The sequence below is a fragment of the Geospiza fortis genome, unplaced genomic scaffold (genome assembly GCF_000277835.1).
Source record: "Geospiza fortis unplaced genomic scaffold, GeoFor_1.0 scaffold130, whole genome shotgun sequence".
Lineage (NCBI taxonomy): Eukaryota > Metazoa > Chordata > Aves > Passeriformes > Thraupidae > Geospiza > Geospiza fortis.
The window spans coordinates 7,336,288-7,347,422 of NW_005054300.1; the positions used below are offsets into that span (position 1 = coordinate 7,336,288).

Here is an 11,135-nt window from a genome sequence, read left to right on the forward strand (position 1 = left end):
CAGAGTAAAAGTGGGTTTTACCAACAGCTCACACCAATGTAGTGGGGCTGTCAAGCACACACTGATGCCTGTCCCATCCATCCATTACAAATTGGATCACTGAAGGTGCTGCAGTCTCTATCACTGGATGAGAGGCAGTGAAGCTAAGGGTGGATGTGGCAGCTTCCTGTGACTCTGTAAATAAAGCTGTAGAGCAGCAGTGGACTGAGAAGTAATTTCAGATGTTAGTGGCAACCTATTCAAAACACAAGTGAAAAAAGCAAGGAGAACAATGGGTGACCTTTGCTGACAGTCCACAATAGAAAAGTAGTATGATTAAAAACGAAAGCATTTGCTACTATGTTCTCCAAACTATGTAGTGTCTTCAAAGCACCTTTAAAGACTATTTTGCTCTGCAGAAAACATGACATTATACACGTGACACAATGAGCAACATACATTTTTTATGTCAGTATTAAAAAATTGAGACAGGTCTCACACACTGGTAGAAACTTTCTTACAAATTTTATATATTCTTTAATTTAATTGTTCAGTAGCATTGTCAACATGATAAATCTGCATGCTTGAAACAGAATTATGACAATACTAAAAAAATATCAAATACCTATATTTTTCTATCATTAATAGCCTTATTTGAGTAATTGTAAGATGCTGTCCTCCTATGTACAAGCTAACACATATATCCAGTTTAAAGTAATTAAATCAACAGCCAAGTTTTTTATTCCAACCTCCTAGTCCAATATACAAGAAATCTGTACTATGCCAGAAATTAAACGTTTCTTATCTGCTACAAGGTGTGTTGTAGAAAGCACAGCCTTAGTACAGCTACCTTAGCAGTATGCAGTGGAGTAACCATATGTTGGACACTTAGAAAATCTGAGTTTCTTTCTACATGACATATAGCATGATTCCCTAACTGCATTTGCTGTTCTGTGCAGAGATGTTCAGAATTAAAAAATCCCCAAAATCCTGAAGCTGTTATGTGCCTGTTAACTGTCTTTTGCAAGAACCTCAAGGTATGCACTTCAGTTTATCCTTCAGTTATAAGAGTAATATGATTTCCTTCTACTCCTGTCTGCAAAGTCTAAACAGAAGCTCAATATCACCTTTAGACATTGAGTTTAGAATAACTAGAGAAAAGCTGGCCATCTATCACTACACAGCAATGAACCAAAAAAACTAAGCCCAAAACCCTTAAAACAAAACATTTGAACAAGCCTGATGACAGCTACTAAATAGAAGTGACAGGTTTACCTTTGCATAGTAATTTTTAAAAAGCAAATACAGGTCTGCTGCTGTGTGTGCACAGACACCCTGTGCACACATGGAGATCTCACAATACATGTGCAGCATTTCTGTGTATCTAGCAAAAGTTAGATGAATATTTAGATACAGATCTGGTTTTGCTATGAGATCTGTTAGAAATCACTAAAAGTGAAAATTCCTTTTAGCCTGGCAGATAAAGAAGAAAGCAACTCCGTGGTATCTGGCATGAGAACACAGGGAGCATGTTCAGAGAGGCCCAAGCTGCTGTTTTACCTTTGCATCAGCTGAAAGATTGTCCTCCATCCCAGTTGCAGAAGGCATATCCAAGCGCCTGGGAAGGCAGGGAGGGCACCCCAGGGGGAGTCACCCCAACACCAACCCATCCCACCCTTCACAACTCCCAGCCAAGCCCTTCTTCTCACAGTGTGACTCCTCCAGCCTGCCCCAAAGCCCTGCTATGGCACTGACCCCTAAGAACATGCTGCACAGGGGTTTTGTGCCAGTGAGATATGCCAAAATTCAGAAGTAGTGCCAGCCCACTTCTGGGCAACACTGGAGGGAAGCTTTCCCAGAAAGAAAGATCTGCAGCCAGCACGCTGCACTTTTAGCAAAGGTATAAAACACAACCCACCAGATGTGCCTTTATTTCCTGCTTTTCCAGTGAGGACACTCATCTTTTCAAATTTTCCAAAGAGGAATGTTGTCAAATGTTGGGAAAATGCTGCAGAAGGTAATTATCCTAAAGCCTGCCACTGAACTAACACGAAACGACTTAGGGAGCCATCCTGCACAAAATCCTTCATGTCAAATGCAAACTGCATTTTATTTGAAAGTGAATCAAACATTTATCAACAGTAAGGTCTTTTTGAACTTTAAAGTGTTTGGAGTCATGCAGGCATTATAGCCACAAAATCTGTGATAAGTTGGCCACAACACCTTAAATCAATTTGACTGCCTTCAGAATAAAAATAATCAACATTTATATGGTCATTTCTTTGAATATTTTTTCCCTTCGAGTGGCTAAAAAACAATCATTTTTATGGTAATATCATATTCTATTTTATAAACATACTGAGCATCCAAATGGACTTTTATAGGAAACTAAATTACATGCATTTCATAAAAATTTAGAATAGGTCTTCTTTTACACTTCTGTAGAATCTAAAAACACAAAAGGTTGGTATATTAGATCTGAAGCGTACCATGCAGTTTCATTTTTCATCAATAGTACCATACTTGTGATAGTTACTCAATATGCAGGTCACATCTGAGTGATGCTAATCTAGTCCTAATGTGCAAATCAGCATTAAGCCACAGCTGCATTGCACAGAGCATATTATATTCTCTCTTGCTTTTTAATAGCTGAACTTGCTACAGTGTGCTCCTGGCTCTTCAGTTCCCTCTAAGTGTAGGTTGCTTGTTTGATGTTTTTTTTTTAAATTCTGTTTTGAGATTGAAAAAGATATAAAAACAGGGAAGTTTTACTTGAACTTCAGAACTGAAAATAGGAGACTTTCTTATTAGATTTGTATATAAAAATTTACTAAAAGAAATCTAAACACAGCAAAAATGGTCAGGCATTGATTCTAAACCACTTTCATGTATTTCTCCTCTTTCTTGTTCTTTCCAAATGTGCTTTGAATTGCATGGCTGGAATAGGAATGCCCTGGAGAAAACCAGAGCCATGTTATTCACAAATACTCTACTGGGGATTTTTGAATAATATTTAAAAAATTGAACCAGTGTCTTCCTGTGGGAGATTTCTGACTCCCTGCCAGTGCAAAACACTGCCAGAGCTTGTCAGGTTCAACTCACCGAGCCTGTCTTTGACATCCATTTCTGTCAGCTCTGCTACTGAGAAAAAGCAGCTCTTGTCCAGAAAAAGCAGCCCTGGTCTCACTTGGGTGCTCCCTCCCATCCCTGCAATGCAGAAGCAGCAGACAGGAAAGCACAGGAAACATATCTGCTTTCAATAGTGACCACAACAACCAAACCCAGCACACCTAGAGCCCCTCTGCTGCTATTTGAGATCTCCCACCTTCCCCAGTTTCAGCTAAAAGAGTATTTCTCAACGATGGGAGTGATATTTTCACAGCATGGGATATGGGAATAGATGGAAAGACATTGAAATTGGTTTAGGTGGCTTGGACAAGTGCTTGGAAAAAAGATAACCAGCATCAGGTTCTGTTCAGATTGATCTGACATCCACCCCTGTATACTTAGTTTTACAAATAAAAATCAGACTATTAATGCCTTGAGTTTCCAGAGAGGGGGAAAAAAATCTTTTCTAGGTTCTATAAAAACAAAAGAAATTGAAGACCTACTAAGTACAGTCTTATAAGCTAATTCTTCTTGGAAAGAGCCAAAAGAGTCTTGCAGTGTTTTCCCTGGGTGTCAAGCAAGGATAAAAAGCTTAGGTAAGGTTAGAGAAGAATAGTCCCAAGTGCAGGTACTGTTGAGTCCCACCCATGGGCTGGCTATTGACACCTTAATTACCCAAATGCATATCCAGGGTTCAATAATATACTGCATATCTCAGAAAGCCATAAAGTTTTTTGCCATGACACAAAACTCTAATATTAAAGTTTTGGCACACCCAATTGTTTTGGAAGTAGAAGTGATGTAGGCATTGTTTGTCCTGCCTTTGGCAAGCACACAAGGTTACCACAGCAAAAAAGGGATTGCTCACCACAGAAAACTGATGTTACAAAAATACATCTTCAGCTACAAAAGTAAATTAGGCCACGTAACTGCATCAATTTAGTTGCATTTTTACACAATTTTTATTCCTCTGACATTGCTTTCTCCTATTTATCTACCATCTGCCACCTTCCCCCTTTGCATTTCACCATGACTGAGCCTCTCTTCACCCACTCCCCTTTAAACTTCCTTGCCTTCATTGTCTTCCAACACCTAGTGCTTTGTTTCTGCTCCTCTTTTAGCCAGGCCCTCCTTCCCTTTGCTCCTTAATGAGGTTCTATTGGTCATGGATTGAAATTTCTCCTACTGATATTCCTCATGGATTTACACTCCTTCAGGCTTGCCTCATTTCCATTCTTCACAGATGCAAAGGTTTCCTGTCAGAGGCAGCAGAAGTGCCTTAGATAGCATAAGTATTTTTTCAGAAACACTTTAATTTCCAGGTATTTCTACAGGCTGTGATCACTTTCTCAATGAAGAGAGGATAGTAATAGGAGCTGGGCACCTTAAGAGCTGGGTCTCTTTTGTGCAAAGAGAAGTGATCTTACCACCTATCCCTTTAGCAAGTACCTCACAGACTTTGAAAACACAGTTAAAATAAAGCTGTTCAAAATGAAAGTTTTCAGGGCAGGAGGAAACTGATAATAGTTCCTTCTCCGGGGAGACAGATGCAAAGCATTAAAAGAGAAAGCAGAAAACATAACAAAGAGTAGAGCAGTGCAAGCTTTGCCCCTGAGCAGTTCTTGCAGGGATACAGTGGGGGGCAGAGCAAAGGGCCAGGTAAGAACAGCTCCCTGGGTCCCCTGAACATCAGCGCTGCCAAGTCCAGAGCGCTTTGGTTCTGTTTCTTACTGTTTCTAACCAAATAGGAAACTGTTTCTGAAAGCAGAATGAGTTACTCAGAGTCATTTCAAGAAGAAGAAAATGGTAAGAGCATGTCTTAGAAAGAAGACAAATGTTGTTTAACTTATCCCGTAACTAGAAACAAAGAGTCACCTTAAAGAGGCAAGGGCTAAAAGAAAGATATTTTACAGCTAAGCACCTCTGCTGCTTATCAGTCATCTTCAACCAGGTCGTAAGGTACAAGGGTACTGCATAAGACAATTGTAAAATAAAAGCAAAATTCGCATATTTATCCTTATTCTCAAAAAAAAAAGGCAAAAGAAATATAAAGCTGGATTACTGAATGTAGATATAATTTCTGAAATCCAGGGCACTGTGAAGATACACATCATTCTTGGCACACAAGAACACGTGATTTTACCAATCAAGTTATTAGTTAAACATATATGAATATTAGCAAATAAAACACTCAAAAGAAATTATTAGACTGAGATACAAAGTCAAACACCATTATCACTGGATTTCCATGATAGTTAGCTTAGAAACTGTATTTTATCCAATAAATTTGAATTCTTTTCCTGCCCAGTGTTTTCAAATATCTCAAAAGCATCTTAATAAAACTGTCTAATGTCAGAACCCAGCAATGGAATCCTGCAGTAAAAAATCCTGAGCCCATGCAAAAGTATTTATTGCAGGAGTGGCCCCTTATTTTTTTTCTGTGACAGAAGAATATTTCCATTCTTATTCCAAATGCTGCTGCATTATTATTGAAATTATTTGAACATATTTTTTTGTTTTATGCAGTAGTTGCAAAGAAACTTTGCACTAAAGTATTTGCCTGCTTTCCAGTCTTCAAGCTCCAGCCCATAACAATTCAATTGAATTCTAAATATCATGATAGTCATAATTACATTAAATATGGATTAAAGGAATATCTTTTGACACAGAATTCTTTGTTCTTAAAGTTTGCTGATAATTTTAAATGTTGAGTTTTGTGTACCTTTCAAGTTCAGGGAACATGAAAAAGAACGTGAGAAGTTGTGGAAATTAAGCCCCTGTGTCATAGTTTCTAACGTGAACTTTGTAAGCCCTTCACTGAAAAACAGGAAAACTCCACAGAGCCTTGGGCTTTGTAATTTTTAATTTCCTCCTGTTTCTGTTTTGTTCAAGTATCCTAGTTATAAAAGTGCACCCCTTCTTTTGAGAATTTGTGATTAGAAGAATCTTTATTTTGGTTGCTTTTGTACTTGTTCCTTCATGAAAGATCAGGAGATTTGACAATGCATCTAAGTTGCTTCACAATAGCAATGTCCAAAATCATTAGTAACGTTTAAAAATAGAGCCAGAAACTATAATCACTACCCCATTGTTAAATACCAGCTGCTAACCATTTCAGAAATCTTCTAGCATGCCTAATCAGAATTTAGTCCTTCTGCTTTCCCATTACCTGTTTCCAATGCAATTCCTCATTCTCTATTCTTTACTTCATCTTTAAAGGGTGGCTGAAGAGGGGCACCGTAGTGCTCTTAACCTGAGAGATATTTCCAAAGGCTTCTAGCAAAGTACACTTTTCTGCAGTAAAGACTAAAGCCAGCTGAATATTTAGCAATTCTCATGAGAAAGTATGAAAAAAAGTTAAAAATTGATGTTGTAGAGGAGTTTTTCCAGGACATAGCTGACTCTTAGGGCTCTGTTGGTTTGGAAAGGTGAACACATGTACAATTCCATAGAAAACAAGAAAGCCGTGTGAGAACCAGACAATGTAGCAGGGAGAAGGGACTCCTTGGGAATAGGCTGGAGAGAGTCTGAAGTTTTAAGTTGTCTGTTTCTACTGAGTTCAGAAAGGGAGAAAGTCACCAGCCTTCTCTGTAAAAACAGGATTGCATTATGTACAGCTGACTTTAGTCTAAGTTTCTATTGCAAAGAGAGGGAACCTGGAAAGGCCTCGAATATTAACATTTTGTTTGAGGCAGTGGGTGATGTTAGTGCCAAAATGAGATAAATTTCCGAGGAGATACATTTCAAGCTGCTATTCTTAATCAAAGAACTAACTGGAGTCCTAAGTGCAGAAATTAAAAATAACTAGAAATTATTGAAAAAAAAATTAAAGTAACTTCTATTTTTAAAAAAGGCAGGAAAAGGAATATCCTTTTGTTGAAATCTGTCTGGATATTGCAACTACAAAACTACTAATTGAAAAGTGACATGAATGAACCTAAAACAAGTACACTGTTACCCCCACAGGACATACACAGGGGTGTTATGTGGGGATGATTCTACCAGGACAGTTCTGCTGGTAGATTTTCACTTAGAAACCCTTGTAGCCTAAGATTTAGATATAACCCACAATAACCTGAGCACTTTTTGCTAACGCTGACCGAGCTATTATGGCTGTATTAAAAAGCTTAAGGCACCTAAAATGAAAGTACATGAAGTGTGCAACGCAAAGTTATAGAAACTAGGAGCATTGAGGAAGTTACCAAGAGTCAGGGAGTTTCCCTTAGTAAAATGAAGCCATCCTGGGTTTTTTTGCATGATGACATCTGCTCTGAATAAGCATGATGATAAGGGGAAGGGGGAAAAAAGCAAACACAACAGGAACACCAAGCCTATAGGCTGCTACTAATGGAGTGACTTCTGAATTTCAATGTAATACTGTCTTTAACTTAAAAAGATCAGCAGATGTCTTGCAAAAGCTGTCAGTTTTCAGCATACTGCTAAGAGCAAAAGCTTCCAGCCATTCTTAGAATGGCTCAAAAGACACTATTAAATATTTATCTATCTTTCCATATCTAAAAACTCATGGAATTTGCCTATATTAAAAAATAAAAACAGAACATACACAAATGCAGTGCAGAGATCTTTCATGACTTTTCCCAGTGCCAATTTCATGCATAAGCACAGACCTTACCATTAGGGAATCTGGCCTGGAGTTTGGGTTGGACTGCTGGGAAACCACATCACACACTGGGGCTCAGGAAGAGGCATGCTGGAAAGAATTTAGAATTCCCAGAGGTCCTACAAAACCAGTGCTTAGAAGAATAAGAATTTCAATCATTTCATGTATTTTAGGCCCCTGGAATACTGAAGAGTAAATTCTATTCAAAATTCACATTAGTGTGTCAAATGCAGAAACACAGATTCTACTTGTAGGGTATTTGACTCTTTTTAGGCAGCATAGGAATTTGACTCTTACCTGCAGCATTTTACTTCACTTTAATAAGCAGATAGGCACAAAATTCCTACAAAATATATTTTTAATTGTTTATTAATATTCTTTCAATATGCTATAGAAGATTTTTATTTTGTTTCTTTGCTTTTCTGTTTATTTCTTCCAATGTTCCTGCATAGCTGGGCTTTTTCCCTTAACAGTTAAACTATTTTGTCCCCTGCTACTTGAATGCAATTTACACTTTTAAAAGGTATTATTATCTGCATCCATTACAACAGAGTCCTTGAAAAGCATAAGACAGAGAATTATTAAAACCTTACAAATGCCACAGGGTTCATTTCTCATGGTATGACCCTGATAGAGTAAAAACTTGATTTTCTATCAAACTTACTTAAATGTCCCATTAGACATCTAGAACATCTAATCAGCATAATATGAGCAGGCAGGGTGCTTAACCATCTGAATGTAGGATGAGATACAAACCAATTGAACAAGTCATACAATTTTTTGGTTAAAAAAATACAGGCATTAGACTACAAACATATGTTATCTATTTATAGCTGATGACCTATTTTATTCACTCAGAACTATTCAAGGCAAATGCTGACATTTGCCCTTAACCCCTAGTTTCCTGTGAAGGGCAAAATGCAACACTTCATTTGTGTTTTAGACTGTCTGGGTCCCACAGTATATAAAAAGCAGATTAGAGAAATGTCTGTATGTACCAGCATTACACCGTAAGTGAAAGAGACTCTTCACTGGAACAAACAAACAAACCAACCTCAAAACCTCACTCTTTTACCTGAATGTTTTTGATTCAGGTTACATCAGAGTATCTGAAAAGCATCTGTACAAACTCAGCACCGAATTTTGAAGAAGCAGCAGGAAAAAAGGGCAAATAAATTCTGTAATAGTATCATCCCCAAAGCCTGGGGTTTATTTGGTCATATATACACTTTCCAAACAGAAAGTCCTCTACTGACAAAATTTCAGTGTTTTTTAGAACTGTACTATGCATTATTTATGGTGTTATCGTTTCTTCCTTTTCCCTGTCCAATTAAGTATTCTTGAACTTTACAGTGTAGAGCTACATTTTCTGTTTGGTCTTGAAGGACTTTTGTGACTCTGCTTATGAATAAATTCAGAATTATATAAAACTGAGGAAGTCGACAATTAGGTCATAGGAGGTTTTTTATGTTGTCCTATGTTTTTCATCACAATACAAACCACCACACTAGTTCCAAATGTGACAAAGATCCATTTGGTCAGCACAGATAAAACTGGTATCATTTCGTATTGGCAGACAATAGCTGAATTTCCACTACACAACATGAAGTATGGTTGCAACATCAAGAGTTTCTTAGATATCATTTTGCCTTTGTTGAGCTTCAGCTTGAAGTAACCTCAACTTGTGAATTTTAATCAGCTAAAGCCAAATAGAGCCACTTTTGTCATGTTAAACAGTACCCAGATTCATTGACACTGCAAAATCCTGGCTATCAGACAGGTCAACAATTCTTCCAACATCCAGCTCCTGAACCTGTGCACCTCACACACATCTGAATGAGCTGCAGATTCCCTCTCTCACACATGGATAATAGTGGGAAGTCAGAGTCATTTTACAAATACATTACAGTGGGAATCACCAGAGTCACTTACTTGGCAGATAATGCAAAAGAAGGAAAAATATATTTTGTTTTTCCTTATTTAAGTGTTCTAGAAGACATCTGGTCATACTATGCAAGTATATTATTTGGCTGGGTAACTACAGTCACATGTAAAAAGCAGTAGAAAGTACTAAGTGAATAAAGTTTTACTTTTATTACTCAATGTTTTATTTTTCTGGACTAAAAATACAACACTTCTGTTTAGTTTTATATGAAGTACACACCACTATGGGTTATTTCTTTAAGTTGTATGGACAAGTTTCTTAATTGATTTTGTTTTCTAAGTCTGCATGTCTGAAGTTTAAAATCTGTGCTTCCCTCCCCCCACCTAGAAAAATAAGTGACTGTAAAATACAGATTTAGCAACAACACCCATCCATTTCATCACCATCTCACATTATTAGGGAGTTTGATTTTTTTCATTTTTTACTTTTATTGCACCAGAAATGGCTACAAGTAATTGGAACCTATAATTCTATGAAGAAACTTAAGTAATCAAAATTGCCTAGTTTTATCCAAAAAAGTTTCTATTTTGCGTGTGGTCAATTAAAAAAGAACTGGATTCACATTGATATTGAACTCATTACAAACCTTTTGACACAGTAGGGGATTAACATCTAATAAACAATTTGCCAGCAATTGATAACTGACATATCAAAATTCAAATGCTCTCTTTGTTCTTTTCCTGTTTTACAAGTGTATATGCCCAGTTGTAAGGATGGCTGTTATGTAAAATGACCATCCATTATTGCCTCTTGACTTTCACAAATCATCAAATCATTTAGAGAGCAGCATATGTTTTTTATATATGTTGTGTTCATACAATCCCTAGTTTGCTTTTGCATGTAAACACTACATGACAGTCACTCTGCACAATAAAATTCTTTAAAACCTTGATTAAAGCATTTAAATGTAAGAAATGGAAATGTTCACTCAAAGCTAAATTTCACTATTAGTCAATGGTTTGAGGGTGAGAAAGGGAGAGACAAAATTAACCAACAGTGACTTTTTCCTAAAAAGAAACTACTCCCACACAAAAGGAAACTGGGGTTAAGAGAGTAATTTGAAGTTAACATGTTGGTCACACTCATCCCAGCATAAATATCACTGGCTTCCAGATACCATTATAAGGACAGGCTAATATTAGAACTGTTCAAAATATGTGCATTGTTTTCCTGGAACAAGCTTATTTTGGAAGCCATGTGAATCTTCAGAAATTACTAGGATGTGAAAGGACATTTGCATGCACAGTTTTGACCTCTTCTCTTGCTCTTTGCCTGTTAATATATCTCAGCTGGTTTGTCTTTTAACATCCTAAAACTTCCAGTAGCTTTCAAAGTGCAACCTTTCTCAAAGAAAACATGCTGCTCTTCCTTTGTCCCCACACTCTGAACTCTGCACAAACTTGGTAATAGATTAAAAGAGATACTGCTTCAAAATGGTGCAATGGCAGCATCCTGAAACTCAAGTGTTGTTTTATGAAATGG

General features: G+C 37.2%; 1 protein-coding gene across 1 annotated transcript in view; it reads left to right on the forward strand.

The window, feature by feature from the left end:
- The window catches only part of BLNK (B cell linker), a 92,223-nt gene that overhangs the window by 7,229 nt on the left and 73,859 nt on the right, over positions 1 to 11,135 (forward strand). The gene's annotated exons all lie outside the window — the stretch shown is intronic.